This window comes from Neolamprologus multifasciatus, chromosome 10 (assembly GCF_963576455.1).
Source record: "Neolamprologus multifasciatus chromosome 10, fNeoMul1.2, whole genome shotgun sequence".
Lineage (NCBI taxonomy): Eukaryota > Metazoa > Chordata > Actinopteri > Cichliformes > Cichlidae > Neolamprologus > Neolamprologus multifasciatus.
The window spans coordinates 26154151-26171340 of NC_140448.1; the positions used below are offsets into that span (position 1 = coordinate 26154151).

General features: G+C 40.3%; 1 protein-coding gene across 8 annotated transcripts in view; it reads left to right on the top strand.

Annotated features, from left to right (window-relative positions):
* cadm1a (cell adhesion molecule 1a) overlaps positions 1-17190 on the top strand; it is a 467431-nt gene that overhangs the window by 317366 nt on the left and 132875 nt on the right. The gene's annotated exons all lie outside the window — the stretch shown is intronic.

Consider the following 17190-nt stretch of genomic DNA (forward strand, 5'->3'; position numbering starts at 1 on the left):
CATTAATATACTGCTGCATGGGCTGAGCTGTAGTTACATTGTAAGGTTTTAAAACCTGAGCTTTAAAGTGGTAATAAAAACAGAGAGAGGCCAAAAGTATGATCACTGCCTTTTTAGGGGCTCATTTAGATTAAAGAAAACAAGATACAAAGCATTAAAACATGTTAGAAACACAACAGCCTTAATAAACGTAGTAGTAGTTTGGACCCTGAAGCAGGGTTCATTTGTCATCACCTAAAGACCGGATACCAAAAGACTCTAGAATCAAATGTGATGCCATCTGTCTGACAAAGCTTGGCTGAAACTGGGTCATGGAACAGGACAATGATTGCTAGAATAGAAGCAAATGAACAACAGAATGACTGAAAAAGAGGTGCTGTAATGGCCCAGTCAAAGTCCAAACCTCAATTTGATCTAACCTGAAGAGAGCTGTGTATAAATGAATGTAATGTAATGTATAAATGCCCGCAAAAAGAAAAGTGGGGTAAAAATTCCCAATAATGATGTGAGAGACTTATTTTCCTATAGAAAACGATTACTTCATGTTTTTGCTACTAAACAAGGTTTTACAAACTACGGAATCATGGGTGTTTTTCTTTTTTTCATGAGTCTAGAGAGTCATGTTCCTGGAAGAGTACTTGGTCATAGGGGGACTGTCTGATTGTTGGGGTTTGTGTGGGGTTTTCTTTGTATTATTGTGGGATGTTTAGCTTAGAATATAAAACATTTTGAGGCAACTGTTGTTGCGATTTGACGATATATGAAATTGAAAAGATTTTTCTTCAGTTTTTAATAATGTATAACTTAACTAATCATTTCTGCTTCCCTTCTACCTCCTCAGTGTGCCATTTTTTATTGTGACTTTCTTGTTCTTCACTGTAAACTTCAGTTTACCCTATTTTATTTAGTAAGCTCCTCCACGAGTAGTGAAGTACTGACTGTGGTTTGTGACATTGGCAGGGTAATCCATTTTGAGTAAGAAAAGAGAATAAAATATTGATATTTAGCACCGCTCTATCAGTATCTGTCACAAGTGGAAGCACAGTGATATTGTGATACAATATTTTGTTCCACCCCTAGTCCCAGTCATTATTTCATTCACAAAACATTAGCTGAAGAAGCACTGATGCTTAAAGCAGACACCAATGAATCATGATATGATAGACAGAAGGATGCTGCAGTGCCCTCTACTTCCTTCCCCTATTCTGTAATTCTGTCTCTCCTTCGCTGACCCCGTTAAAGGCTCTCAGCTTACTTTTGTTTATCTTTCAAGGGATATAGAAGCGTCTCCTCCTCCCTCTTCCCCACTGCTCTTCTGTCTTTCTTCCTTGAAAGATATTTCCAAATGAGTGAGCCCAGACCACAGCTGCCTCACTGACGCATTAATCACTTGGCTGACGCTCCCTCCACTCCCACGTGCACGTATACGTTGCTTGCGCACACACTTCGACAGGCACACGGGCTCTCGCTCATGGATAACCTGGTTTGACTCACATAAGTAAAGGCATGTACTGCCACCGAGTAATATAAACACGTGTCAGCGCACACGACTTGAGACATAGACAGAAAACATTCTGGGATTATACACAAAAGCATCCACCCACCCCTCAGATGGTCTTGACTTCCCATTCTACACCACCTCCCTCTCTCTCCATCCAGCCATGGCTCCCACATGACCCTCCATTTTCCTCATCATTAGCAACACCAACAAGCAGCCGCATTCCATCCATCCCTCCCTGCTACCCTTCCTGCCTCCCTCGCCATTCCTCTGTTTACTTCTTGATTTCTTTATTTGATTCCCGTACAATCCCTCCCCTTTGTGTCCTCTGTGCAAAGAGGGGCATGAGAGGCGAGAGGGAAAAGGAAGAGATGGAGGAAATAGAAGGGAGGGAAGCCTGTTTAAGCTTTTTAATTTGTATCCTAAAGTGACGCACCTGCTTTATGGTTTCAGCGCTGTCAGAGATGGGTAGAGAATGGTGCGCATCTTCATAGTGAAACCTACCTTAATGAGGCCATAAGGGCCACAATGGGTCCCTTCAGGTAAAAGCAATATAATGTTATGGACTAAAACTATCCATATTCTGTAATTAGACTGCACTTTAACTTTCAGGAATACCTACAGCTGCATTTATTTCTACTTTTGCTCTTTATAGAACTGAGTCTTGCATTACGCCACGGTGACACTAGGGAAAACACTAGTTGAAAAAGGTGGAGCCTGAATGTTATCAGTCTATTGTCAGCTTGCAATTTAACGGTCAAGTTGGCAATTACATGTAATCTGTTTGTGATAATATAGTGATTTAGTGTGATAAATCATCAACAAAAGAACAAAATCAGACATTTGTTGCTGTCTGCTGGAAAAGAGTCCTGTCTACAGACACAGAAATTCAGTCCAGTCAGAACTTCTTATAGTTCCACATATTTACAGCAATTTAATTGCAAAATCACACTCGGGGACTTTCTTTTGACAGGGTTGCAACCAGAAAAACAACCAGTTGAGAATCAGTTGAGTCAGATCCCAGAGTTTCTAACAGTCAAACTGCAGACGAGTTGTACTCATCAGCGACGTCTTTATAATCTGCCTGTGTTTATGAGCTGCATAACAGTTGTTTGCAACTCTTCAATAATCTTTCTGAGAGTGATAAAAGTCGAGCCGCGATTGTTTGGAGACAGGTTGCAGGTTTGGGGACAGGTCCCAGCAGGTGCTTACTCACTGGACACCACCAACTTCTTTCCTGGTTGTAAGGAGATTACCGTCCTATTTTTTCTATGGTGTGATTGAGTCATTAATGGTCCATTATTTGCTACCTAATGAATGAACCTTGGTTGCAGTTAGATTAGCTCTTGGTTTTAAAAGTAATTAACTTGAGTTTTAGACAGATTTCATGATGTAAAGTTGTGAGAGATGATAATGATATCAGTGTATTGGCAGTTATTTGTTACTTCTTTATACAAAATAAAATTTTCTTAAAGTAAATCTACTTTTGGCCAAGTGTCCAGACAAAAATGATCAAAACATTTTCTCGCTGTATCAGGAGACTTCAGTGAAAAGCTTTTTGAGTTGTAGCTTTGGCCTCTGTATTTCAAACATGCACTCGATGTACTCTTGATGTTAAGTGGCCTTTAGTGAGCAAAAGAGCATGAAAATTAATGTGAAAAAGCAGCTAAAGCAGCATCAGCTTAGATTTCACTGAAAATATTACACCAAACACATTAAAAGTGTGAAAAAATATTGCACATCACATTAAAAAAGTTTGAAGAAAGCACCATTAAAGAAGATCAGTTCATCACCAATATACTTTCAGACTTATTAGGTACTTTCTAGTACTGGGTTGGATCACATTTTATTAGCAGAACTTCATTAAGTCTTTATGGCATAGATTCAAGGAGGAGCTAGAAACATTCCTCAGAGATTCTGGTACATGAAGTTGACATGACAGCATCTCACAGTTACTGCAGATTTATCAGCTGCATGTCCGTAATGAGGATCTCCTGTTGGAAGCAACTATCAGAAAAATGTGTACACTTTGCTCATAGAAAGATGGACACAGTCCGCAACAATAATCAGGCAGACTTTGGTGTTTAAACAATGCACAGCTGGTACTAAGAGGCCAAAGTATGCCAAAAAAAAGATATCCCGAACTCTATTACACCATCACTGCCACTCTGAACCACTGGTGCAAGGCAGGATGGATGTGTTCATGTTATTTAGGCCAAATTATGACCCTACCATCCTTATTAAGCAGCAGAAATCCAGAGCAATATCTTCTTTCATCTGTCTTGTCTATGAGACAAGACGGGCGCCCAGTGTGGTCTGGCATGTTGTGTGTTTAGAGATGCTGTTCTGCATACCTTGCTTGTAATGACAGGTTATTTAAGTTACTGTTGCCATCCTATCAGCTCAAAGCAGTCTGGCCATTCTCTGGCATCAACAAATAGTGACAGTTGGTCACAGAACTGCTGCTCACTGGGCATTTTATCTTTTTTTGGAAAATTCTGTGTAAGAGACGTTTGTGTGGATCAGCAAATTCTGAAATACTCATACCAGCCCCCCTGGCACCAACAACCATGTCACATTCAAATTCCCTTAAATCACCTTTTCTTCTCCAAGCTGATGCTCAGCTCGAACTTCAGGAAGTCATCTTGACCATGTATACCAGCCTAAATGCATTGAGCTGCTGCCATGAGATTGGTTGATTAGAGCAGCGGTCCCCAACCCCCGGGCCTCGGACCGGTACTGGTCCGTGAGTCGTTTGGTACCGGGCCGCGAGAGTTGAGGCTCAGGTGTGAAATGTATAGTTTTCAGGGTTTTTATCAGTTTTCAGCGTTATTTTGTTATTGTTTTTATCATTAACTCTGTTTTCCTTGGTCTTTTCACGTGTGTTGTGAATAAATCTTCTTTTTTTCGGTACCGGTACTAGTTTTATGTTGTTGTATTTATCCGCGACACCTTAAAGGCCGGTCCGTGAAAATATTGTCGGGCATAAACCGGTCTGTGGAGCAAAAAAGGTCGGGGACAGCTGGATTAGAGATTTGCAAACAAGCAGATGAACACACGTACCTAATAAAATGGCTGGTAACTGCAATTCAACTGAAGTTAGCATGAGGAGAAAGCTTCCTTCTCAAGCTGAGATGATCACTTAATTTGATGATCACGTTATCAACTCTTTCACATCAAGGCATAGATACTGTCACAGAGTCTGCCATGAAATTTCATATGAATATTCATGGTCTCCAGAGGATGACGTTTTTCAGTTGTGTCTTTTGATCTCAGACAAAAAGATTATTTTGACTGATATTATCTTGAATATTATTTTAAATTATTATTATCCATGTATCCCAAGGGGGGGAACTTACTTAGCCTTTTATTTAGTCCCACTGTAATAATGCATTATCTTCTTTTAAATTCAAATTGAGAAATTGTGATTAAAATGTAGCGGTCTCACAGCAAGCTGTCAAATAGTGACAATATGTATTGGTTTGCTTACGTGCACATCTTTCGAGAATTTCCTTTGTTAAGAATTTTCACATATGTAAATTATGACAGTAGAGCTCTTAGATTTGTGATAAATGCGGCCATAGTAATAAGATAAGTCCTTTTTTTGAGATAAAGGTCAGTTGTGGAGAAAATTGTAGCCTTTGGATGATGCAAAGAAGGAGGATTTTGATGTAACCGAGAGTCTTTGTTGAAGTCTTCAGAAAATTCATTTAGTTACATATTGGCAACAACAATTAAAGAGCCGTTGTGTAACAGCTGTTGCATATTCATCAATAATTACTCTATAATTTCCGAATTTCCCCAACGACTGTAATTTTCATTACTGTTACAGCGTATCGAACTGACATACATTTAGGCTTCATCGAGCTGCAGCTTCCCTATTCTTGTGAGATGAAGCAGTACTTGTATTATAACTCCCGTATATCTGCTTCCAAATAGCTGCAAAGTCTGGTGAACAAAAGCAAGAGAAAAAATAACTTACAAGTAGCGGTTGGACACGAGATAACAGAAAGTAAATAAAGAGAATAAATAAGAGTGTAGAATGTCCCGTGTACAAAACATAAACACATCACAATGCAGCGGTACACTTAGAGCTTTAGAATACTTTCTTTTTATTTCCATTGCATTGTTATAACTTGAGTTGCACTCATTAGGCTTAGCAGAGAGATAAAGGCATTATGTGTGGCATACAGCATACAGCAGTGGCTGCACAAAAGCCACTTACATGCTCACTGCAAGCATGTAACACCCTACAAAGCTCTTCACACCCGGTTCTTGCGTAATGTGTCACAAATCCAGTGTTCCACAAAAATTGTGTGTGTGTGTGTGTGTGTGTGTGTAGGTGGGGGTATAAGTACATAGCTGTGTCATAATGTCTTACATTTTAAGTAAAATTATATACAAAGATGCCTTATTAGTTATCAGCAGGTAGGTTCCAAAATGGTCCTCTTCCTTTTGCAGAGGATTTGTAAACATGCTGTTGTTCTTGATCCCCTGACTTTTCATCTTAAGCCATCATCTCGTCAAAATTTAATGCTACTTAAATATTTGATTATTTGTAGCACAGTGAATATAGTTTTACAATTTTATATACCTCTGCCTTGACTGTGACACCTCTAGCTTTTGGGGCTTTTCAGTGTGTGTGTGTGTGTGTGTGTGTGTGTGTGTGTGTGTGTGTGTGTGTGTGTGTGTGTGTGTGTGTGTGTGTTTGGCACTTTAAAGCAAGGCGATTTATTAGCAATTCACTCAGATGCATTATCTTACATTTGAATGAATCTCAAAGGGCCTTTCTGCTATCACCAGTTTTTGCTTTGGTCTATTATGGATTACATGGTTAAATAATGCAATGTCAGGCTGGAAAGGAATATATTGGCAATGAAAAAGAATCTCGATTATAGCTTTGCAACAACAAACACTGGTAGATTTTAAAGTGAAAAGTTCAAGTGAAACTCATATAGAAACAAATATTTTCTGGATGTCTTTGACATATAGGAGGATTTGTTCACTTTTTTGTGTCTACTGTAGTAAGACGCTTACAGTGCTGTGAAAAAATACTTTTTACCCATTTAAAAAAGTTTATTATTCATTCCCTCAGAGAGGGCATGATGGCATGACGAAGTTAAGTAAACTGAAAGTTCTCAAAAAGCACCATATCATCCAACAACCTGGAGAATCAGCTGAGAAACAAAGTTTATTGACATCTTTCAGTCTTGAAAGGGTTACAAAGCCATTTCTCAGGCTTTGGGACTCCATTGAACCACAGTGAGAGCCATTATCCACAAACGGAGAAAACTCAGAGCAGTGGTGAGCCTTCCCAGGAGTGGCTGACCTACTAAAATTAAACAACATCTGAAAAACCGCAGGCCTCAGTTAAAGTCAGAGCTCACGGTTCAACAGTAAGAAAGACACTGGGTAAAAATGGCATTCAAGGGAGAGGTCCATGGAGAAACCCACCCAACTTGATTTAAATCTGGTTGCCATTTAATGTCATTAAACAGGCCATAAAGGCTTGAAATCTCCCCAGCTTGGCTAAATTAAAACGATTCTGCAAAGAAGAGTGGGTCAAAGTCCCACTCTTCAACTACGACTGGCAACTAGGCCAAAGTCTTAGTTGCCAGTTCTCGCTGCCAATTGCCCCCCATACCATTAGGTTTGGTGGGCAATTACGTTTTCTCTTTGGACCAGGTAAGTTTGGATAACTTTTATTGTTGAACACATTTAAATGGTCAGAAACAGACCCACATGAAAACAAACATTCTCCATTTTTTTAGTACCTAAACAGATGTTCAGATTTGCACCCTGCTCTAATGTCAGCAGAGACTAAGCAAAGCCACTGCTTGAGTAGCACAAATTCGAATTCTTAAACTCCAAATGTTTAGCTGCAGTCCGCCATTGTTATTTCTTTGGAGCAGCTTTTGCTATTAAAATGTCTTGACTACAAGCAAAGCATGCCCAGTTATCTGATGTTGCCAACAAGAAGAAAGCACTCCGTTTCAAAAACTGAAGACTTGATGGGTTATTTATGCACAACAGCATTCAAATCCTTAGTGTTAGAAATAAATAGCCGCCACTGTCAAGATCTGTGGCTGCAGATTGTGTGGAGCAGTGAGATGACCTGAATGCAGATGAACTGAGAACCTAAACTGTGAAAGACTAAAAACCCATGAAACCATGAAGGGAAGACGAGCAGAGACTCTGACCAGGGACGAGGGGAGACTGAGACAATATATACACAAAAGGAAGATTAGGGGAGTGGAGACAGCTGGGAAACACAGCAGGAACAAATTAGACATAAAGAGGTAAGGGACGCAAAGTGAACATAATACACAAGAAATAAGAGACTATCAAAGTAAAACAGGAAACCCAACAAACCGAGAACTCAAAACTGTGAATACTTTACAAAACTCAACACTTTAAACACAAAAACAATGAGTCAAGGCACAGACCACGACAGACATGCCAGTGTGTTTTTTGCTTGTATGGTTGCAGGCAAGACCCAAGACATTGTAATCATAAAGTGTAATCAGTCAGAAAGTGTGAAAACTTTAAGACTAATCTGGAACCAGTAATCAAAGACTGGTGTGGATTACTGTGTTTTCATGTCGCCTTTTGTGCTACAGTGCAGCCCAAACCCAGGTGGCGTTCTTGTCAGCCTTTTACCTCAAAGAAAATTATAGTTTTCTCTTTATAATATTGTAATTTACTTAGAATGTAAAATGCCCCGAGGTGGCTGTTGTTGTGAATTTGAGCTATATAAATGAAACTGAATCGAACTGTCTTGAATTGCATTAAAGTAAACTGAATTTTCTGTGCTGTGCTCACATACTGCATTTTATTACAGCTGAACTCCCAGTCGGGCTGTTCTCATCGCAAGAGTTTCTGTTTCTGTTGTCAAACAATAGAATGGCTAAGAGAGTGTGACATGAACGTGGATGATTACGACTAGTTGTTATCCTAGACACTTTCAGCCTGCTACTGTAAACTGCTGAAATGCTGATTTAATAAACCGTGACATCATCGCCTATTTTATTTGTAAAATTATTGCTTGGACGTGACAGAATGTGGTCAAGTGTGTCAGCTGTGCCGCATTAGCTGATCCTCTCGGTCACTCTCTTTTTTTTGAAAGGGGTAAGGGAAGCTGCAACAGTGAATGTGCACATTTGGAGCAGGCGTTAACACCTTGCACACACTTCAGGAGAAAGTAATTTGTGCCTTTCCATCGACTTTGCATAAAGCTACATCCTTGTCAGAAAGCTACATTATCAGCAGGGATGGGAACCCAGAACTAAGGTCATTGGCACACAGACCTAGTCACTAGAGAAAATGTATATTCCCTGACTGGTTGGCAAGTGTTTGCTGCCCGTTGCTTTCTTTCTCCAGGTGAAATCAGTTGCATAGAAGGTACAACACCAAAAATCTCCAAGTGGTTGCTCTGATTAGACTACTAGTTTGCCACTGTTGCCCGTAGCTGGCATTAAATGGTAAATGGTAAATGGCCTGTATTTATATAGCGCTTTACTAGTCCCTAAGGACCCCAAAGCGCTTTACATATCCAGTCATCCACCGATTCACACACACATTCACACATTGGTGATGGCAAGCTACATTGTAGCCACAGCTGCCCTGGGGCGCGCTGACAGAGGCGAGGCTGCCGGACACTGGCGCCACCGGGCCCTCTGACCACCACCAGTTGGCAACGGGTGAAGTGTCTTGCCCAAGGACACAATGACCGAGACTGACCAAGCCGGGGCTCGAACCGGCAACCTTCCGATTACAAGGCGAACTCCCAACTCTTGAGCCACGATCGCCCCATTAAAGATGCTGACTTGACTGCAAACCCTTTCTAACTGACCACCACTGAGTAAAAATGTGACGGAAATGGAGATCGTTTGCCTCCAGAGAAAATTTATGCTTTACTTGAAACCATTTCAGAAACAATTTCGCTTTGTTTCCCTCTTCGCCATTTCATACAAACTATGCAACCAACACAATCGCAAGGAGATTTTCGGTGCAGTTTTATCTTTGCAATCATTTTCACCTAGCAACAGCCTGCAGCTTTTAGCAACCAACTGGAAAGGGAATACTCAATTTTCTCTTGTGACCAGTGGTTGCCAGTCAGTCTCTTGGCCTGTGGAAGTGAGGCCTAAATTATTGTAACCTTCTGAACTGCAAAAATGAGCCTTTAATGAAAGAAATTTGGATGCTGGCAAAATGATGTGATTCATGAACAGGAGGAAAATATGAACCGAGATCCTGAAACTCGAAAGCCTAAGGCTACATATAAGTCAGATGGCACGTGATGTATTTCTTCTTCTTGAAAAAGTGCTTGTAGTAATGTCAAAGATACATGATTTAAAAAGCCAGAAGCAGCTTAATTATGTTTGCCAATGACTTAGCACGCTGTTTTTAAACAGTCATTTAAAATGAAAGATCTGTTCTGATGATCTGATCTTCCGATAAAACCTGAAATACACATTTTGGAAACGAATGACACTTGCAATAACTTGCACACTACACTACGCCCACCTTAAATCTTGCACAAATTCAGGACCGAGGCAGTATGAAAATATTCATTCACCTCTGTAATGGTCCCGTTGCTGTTAGGATTAATTTACTCCACTCAGGATTGTGAATTTGAGAAACTGCAGCTGTTTAGTTTCAGTTAATGACATTCATGTTGGTGATGCATCGTAATGTGCCACCCACTAGGGCTCTATAAAACCGTTCACTGCTCAATATAACCCATAAACAAATAATAAGATAGCAAAAAAGCCTCGCTAATACAACAATAAAAATTTGTGAACACCTCACAAATATGATATATAATAAAAATAATTCTTCTAAATGGAAAGCACACATACAAACATATATATTCTGTGCTGATTTCTTCAATTGTAAACATCATGCCCACCTGCATTTATAGGCAGAAATCTATTTTATTTTTATCCAACATGTCTTTTTAAAATGACAGATTACCTTGTTATAGCTTATTCTGGGGCAGTGACCATTACATACAATCTCTGTGTCTGCTGTGTGCTGTTAACAATTCGCAACAGTGTTCTGATAGTTAAGTCTCATCTCTAAACTGACCAATGGGATCGTCTCCCATAAATTCTGAATGTCATATATTTGAAATTCCCTCTGAACAGCCGTGGTTTACAGACAGATTAAGTGAACTGCCTCCTTCAAATCCTTGCCAAGAGGGATTCCACTGTTTGAAGTGGTCAGGCTGTACAAGGATCTTGACCTTTTCTCGGCTGCCTCTAGCCGTCAGTCGGCTGTACTAACACGGCATTCACATAGTAAGTGCCGGTTGGAACGACAAGCTCCAAACTCAACTCGCTTCAAATATGAAAAGCAAAGTCGTAGGTTTTTTTTTTGTTTTTTTTTTTTTTTTTTTGGCTCTTGTAACTATCGTGCCACAAAGTAATTACACGGTCTGGGAACACTGGGAACATTGTCTTTACAAAGATGTCTGAAAAGCAGGAGGTCAAAAGAACAAACCTCCAGTGTGGACAAAGTAGGTTATAAAAGAAAACAGATCAACAGAAAAATTATTACCCATAAGTATCCACTGCTGTCGCTGAGGAGATAGAGCGGGTCGACCACTAATTGGAATGCTGATGATTCGATCCCCAGCTCCTCTAGTCTGGATGTCAAAGTGTCCTTGGGCAAAGATACCTAACCCCAAAACGCTCTCAGTGCAATAGCATTTGGAGTATATGTGATAGAAAAATGCTACCAATCCATTTACCATACTGCAGTTATACGCACATGAACGCTTTAATTTTTCTGAGCTATGGGGAATTGTTGGCTAATTTTTGGCTTACAGTCTATTTTATTTCTTCCAAATGAACTGGTTTATATGAGCAAAATCACATCAGTATGGACATATTGTCAAGGAGTGCAGTGTGGCAGGCAGGAGTAGGACCCAAAATGCAGGCGCTCAGACTCAAGGTGTTAACTCACAGTCACAGCTTTATTGGCTGGCAGGAAAAAACATACAGTGGGGCAAAAAAGTATTTAGTCAGCCACCGATTGTGCAAGTTCCCCCACTTAAAATGATGACAGAGGTCAGTAATTTGCACCAGAGGTACACTTCAACTGTGAGAGACAGAATGTGAAAAAAAAATCCATGAATTCACATGGTAGGATTTGTAAAGAATTTATTCGTAAATCAGGGTGGAAAATAAGTATTTGGTCAATAACAAAAATACAACTCAATACTTTGTAACATAACCTTTGTTGGCAATAACAGAAGTCAAACGTTTACCATAGGTCTTTACCAGGTTTGCACACACAGTAGCTGGTATTTTGGCCCATTCCTCCATGCAGATCTTCTCAAGAGCAGTGATGTTTTGGGGCTGTCGCCGAGCAACACGGACTTTCAACTCCCGCCACAGATTTTCTATGGGGTTGAGGTCTGGAGACTGGCTAGGCCACTCCAGGACTTTCAAATGCTTCTTACGGAACCACTCCTTTGTTGCCCGGGCGGTGTGTTTTGGATCATTGTCATGTTGGAAGACCCAGCCTCGTTTCATCTTCAAAGTTCTCACTTCTCACTGAAGGAGGTTTTGGCTCAAAATCTCACGATACTTGGCCCCATTCATTCTGTCCTTAACACGGATCAGTCGTCCTGTCCCCTTGGCAGAAAAACAGCCCCATAGCATGATGTTTCCACCCCCATGCTTCACAGTAGGTATGGTGTTCTTGGGATGCAACTCAGTATTCTTCTTCCTCCAAACACGACGAGTTGAGTTTATGCCAAAAAGTTCTACTTTGGTTTCATCTGACCACATGACATTCTCCCAATCCTCTGCTGTATCATCCATGTGCTCTCTGGCAAACTTCAGACGGGCCTGGACATGCACTGGCTTCAGCAGCGGAACACGTCTGGCACTGCGGGATTTGATTCCCTGCCGTTGTAGTGTGTTACTGATGGTGACCTTTGTTACTTTGGTCCCAGCTCTCTGCAGGTCATTCACCAGGTCCCCCCGTGTGGTTCTGGGATCTTTGCTCACCGTTCTCATGATCATTTTGACCCCACGGGATGAGATCTTGCGTGGAGCCCCAGATCGAGGGAGATTATCAGTGGTCTTGTATGTCTTCCATTTTCTGATGATTGCTCCCACAGTTGATTTTTTCACACCAAGCTGCTTGCCTATTGTAGATTCACTCTTCCCAGTCTGGTGCAGGTCTACAATTCTTTTCCTGGTGTCCTTCGAAAGCTCTTTGGTCTTGGCCATGGCGGAGTTTGGAGTCTGACTGGTTGAGGCTGTGGACAGGTGTCTTTTATACAGATGATGAGGTCAAACCGGTGCCATTCATACAGGTAACAAGTGGGGGACAGAAAAGCTTCTTACAGAAGACGTTACAGGTCTGTGAGAGACAGGGATTTTCCTTGTTTGAGGTGACCAAATACTTATTTTCCACCCTGATTTACGAATAAATTCTTTACAAATCCTACCATGTGAATTCATGGATTTTTTTTTCACATTCTGTCTCTCACAGTTGAAGTGTACCTCTGGTGCAAATTACTGACCTCTGTCATCATTTTAAGTGGGGGAACTTGCACAATCGGTGGCTGACTAAATACTTTTTTGCCCCACTGTACAAACTAAACTTGAACTGGGAAACAACAAACTAAAACTCACAGGGAGATCCACACAGCAAGAGGGGTACACGAGGAAACACACAGCTTGAGGGACGACGCGACACTGACTCAGAGAAACACAGGGTTTAAATACACTGGGAAGTAACGAGGGGAATGAGACACAGGAGGGCACAGCTGGGAGAAATCAGGACTGACGAGACAAGGAAAGCAGGACGCATTAACATAAGACACAGACCTTCAAGGTAAAACAGGAAGTATGACATAGGGACGCGAACTTGACACGGTGGAGACAGCAACTAAGAAACACAGAGACAAACCATAAGGTAGAGGACTCTAAGAACTGAAAGAGACAGAGGGAAACTCAAACATGCAGACACAGACTTACACAGAACAGAGGGTACACAGAGAAACATGAAGGGCAAGGAATCGAAACTAGAAACCATAGAATAACTCACACAAGTACAATAATACAAAAAGCACAAAGAACTAAACATGCTGGGTCAGGGGACCCAGGACCCTGACACATATAATCTGATTTAAAGTTGCAGAGCTTGGTTGCTTGTTGGTTTCTTCACGTTACTACAAATACAAAGGTGACTTGTTAATCATGTATTTTGGGCATTTAGAGCGCATACTGTGAAATTTCCATCACTAAAAGCACTCTGGAGCGATTGCTGTTCATCATTTATAGCCACTCCTATATTAAAATGGATTTATAATGCGTTATAGTCTTTAGAGAGTTTGTGCAAATGGCTAAAATTGATGTTTTCTACATAAATGTTACTAATTACATACTGTGGCAAGAACCTTTTACTTTGTTTCTTTGTTTTCTCCTTTATGTAAGTTGGGCTGTCCTGGTGCTTTTTTAAAGCTTGAGTTTGTAGATCATTTAAGTAACCGAGCGACCTGACGAATGTGTAAACACACTGCATAAGTAGTCCCTTAGGGCCACTTGTAAAAGATGCAAAAACATAAATAAATGACTGAATATGCCTAATTTTGTCCAGTAACTTAATAACAGGCAGTGGGGCTGCTGTTCTTTGGACTCACCACCTCATCATTTTCACAATGGTACTCTAGCTGGTTTAATAACCCACTCCTGAGCCTTTTGGTCTTGGGTCATGTACTTTTCATGTTCTAGCATTTGCAGCTGGAGGGATTTAAACTGCAGTAACGAACAAAAATTATGGACCAAGCATCACTAACGTAAAACACAGAAACCTCCCACTAGTGTCTTGTGTTATGACCTTGCAGATTCTTAATCTGTCTAAAAATGCATGGACGGTCTCTGATTTCCTATTTCTTAATTTTAATTTCCTATAATCCGTTCATCCATTTTAACTGCCTATCCAGTAGTTTTTAATACAACAGGTCAATACCCAGAAGATGGCCAAGTAGAGGAAAAATCTTTAGTCTAAGCTAACTTGGGTTGGCTCTTTTTTGTCTGGTACGATCACACCATCTGCAGCGGTGTTTGGTCTGGCTGCTGGTCTGAAAGTAGAGGAGAGAGAATGTCTTAAAGTCTTCTTGTCTTAATCCAATTTCTGTGCTTCTTTTTCCAACATTGATTAATGTATTTCTGTCATCAGTGATAATACATAATATGTGTTTCAGCAAAATGAGGCAAAAAGTAGCACTTCAAGCAGAAAAAATGAAAATGTCTGCATATCTTCATGCACCAAGTTGAACAATGAGCTGTTATATTTGTTTGAACATGGATGTGCCTCTATTTCTTGTCCCGCTGAGCATTTTCTTTTTTGCATTTTTACTTGTGACGGGAGAAAAAAAACGAGACTGCTCTGCAGTACTTCCTTGAGCGTTATTAGCGTCTTTGATCTGTACTGATTATGGTTGCAAAGAATGACCTCAGAGCTGATATCGCTGTACTTATACACATGTTCAGAAATCATCTTTGTGCATTCAACACAAAGACTCATAATCAATCGTGCTCATGCGCATCTGTGGAAACATGTAATCAGACAGGACCGCTCGCAACGAGCAAGTGCAAAACACGAACGCGGTCACTCTCTCTGCGCCTCGCACACAAGCACGTTCTCCCACACGCATATTGTATGGGCCAGTGCACAAAGATTTGTCATTTTATCAGCAGGAACCCCACCAAGAAAATAGAAGAAAATGATTGTATGCTGTTCACTAAGCATGTACTCAGATACACGCAGCCCTTTTGAATGTCAAAGGGAAATCAATATCTCTCGATTGGTTGTGGTGATCGCAAGCTGTGCTGAGAGCCTCACGGCACACAAATGTTAAATATATATAACTATATATAAAATGTACCGCGTTGTATAAGATTACTGTACGTTGCGTCATGTTCCTGACTAAAACAAGGCATTAATAAATGCATGTTTAATACCGGAGCTGATAAAAAATGCAACAGCAGTACTATTACTACTAATATCACCACAGGGAGAGCTGATATGTGGAAAAAAGATACATCGACAGACTGATTCTCGGATTAATATTTGATCTTTTCAGCAACCTTTTTTTATCTTTCAATCCCGTATACAAGTGTCATTATGTACAGAACAAATTCTACAAACCGATTCTCAGAGAGTGAATCAAAGAACATATCCAAGATCATTTTCCAATGCATTTTGATATCTGCATTACAGTGGGTTTAATTTTCCGTTGATAATCTTCATCACTGTCATGGTGGCCATCGCTGTGACCTAACTTAATATGCATACAATTCTTTCCGAATCAAATGGAAATATGCAGCTGTTAGCCTCGGCAAATGGAACATGACATTTTTTCTTTCTTCCATGGCAGTATTAGTGAATTTGGGCCTGAGGCTAGCTTTGCACAGTGAAGTGTGGAGTGTCATTGTCTGACAACTTTAATCTAGGATTGGCTGCTCTGACTTTTTGACATGGATGGCCACGGGCTTAAATCTTGTCCCCTTTCAGTGCCATGGGCCAAATATGTTGCTGGCTATTGACAAAGCAGCAAATGTTAGATGTACATGTTACTTAGTTCGTGCTAGAGCTTAAAAGACACATTCCAACTATTTTAAATATATCTGTTTGCATTTGTCATAGCATAAAAAATATTTATAGACCTCTGTAGACCTTCTGGATAGTCACTGGTGTGATTTAATTTCTGTATGCTCTGCTGTTGTTGCTAAGATTTACTTGCTTATACTAGTTAACCCTGTGGAGCTATTAATATGCAGTTAAAACACAACTACTGTGGTGGAATCTGTAATGTTTGAAGATTATTCAGGTAACAAGTAACCTGGGAATACATCAGAATACATCAAGGAGTTTTTTAGTTCATTAGGTAGTCATGATCAGGTGATTTGCCCTGCAGTCAAAATATTTTTTCTCCATCTCTTCTTATTTGCCCTCCTTTAAAAAAAGGACACGCAATGAAAAAACATAAGTGTGGCCCATACTGAATTTGAAGTTTTTTCCTAAAGTGCTGATTAAAGGATGAAGTCTCTGTATCCAAGCTGTACTTTGATTTTCTGCATGTCCTCCCAGTAATTTTGGGGTTATCTCATGGTGTTCTTTTTCCCCCATTCCTCTTCTTCCACATCTGCTCAATCCATTTATAATACATTGACATGTTGAGGAAACACTCTTAGATGGTACAGAGGACAGATGATGTGACACTGATTTATTGTTCAGATTTCATGTAGCAGCTTTGCATACTTGTGGTGTTTCAAGCTTTGGCTGAAGGTATAGTTATTGCTCAGACTACACATGCAGGAGTATCCAAATGCTACAGGTTTGACTTTTCTAATGAGGCTGAAAAATAAAATAGCACAGACATCAATACACATCCACATGCATTACCCTATATATTCCTTCCACTGCACAGACATCACTTCTACCACAATCTTTACTAGAAACAACACTGTGCTCCAAATGTACTCCAAATAATTATGTATCTCCCATATTTGCAACATTAGTTAGCCGATAGAGCCAGGGGGCGGGTAGTGGGTCAGTACAAATATTTGTGTTAATGCCCTGTTCAGCACACAGTGGTCTAATACAATATCCAGTGTCCCAGTACCACACATTTGCCCTCCCAACTTGTCACATTTAGTAATTCT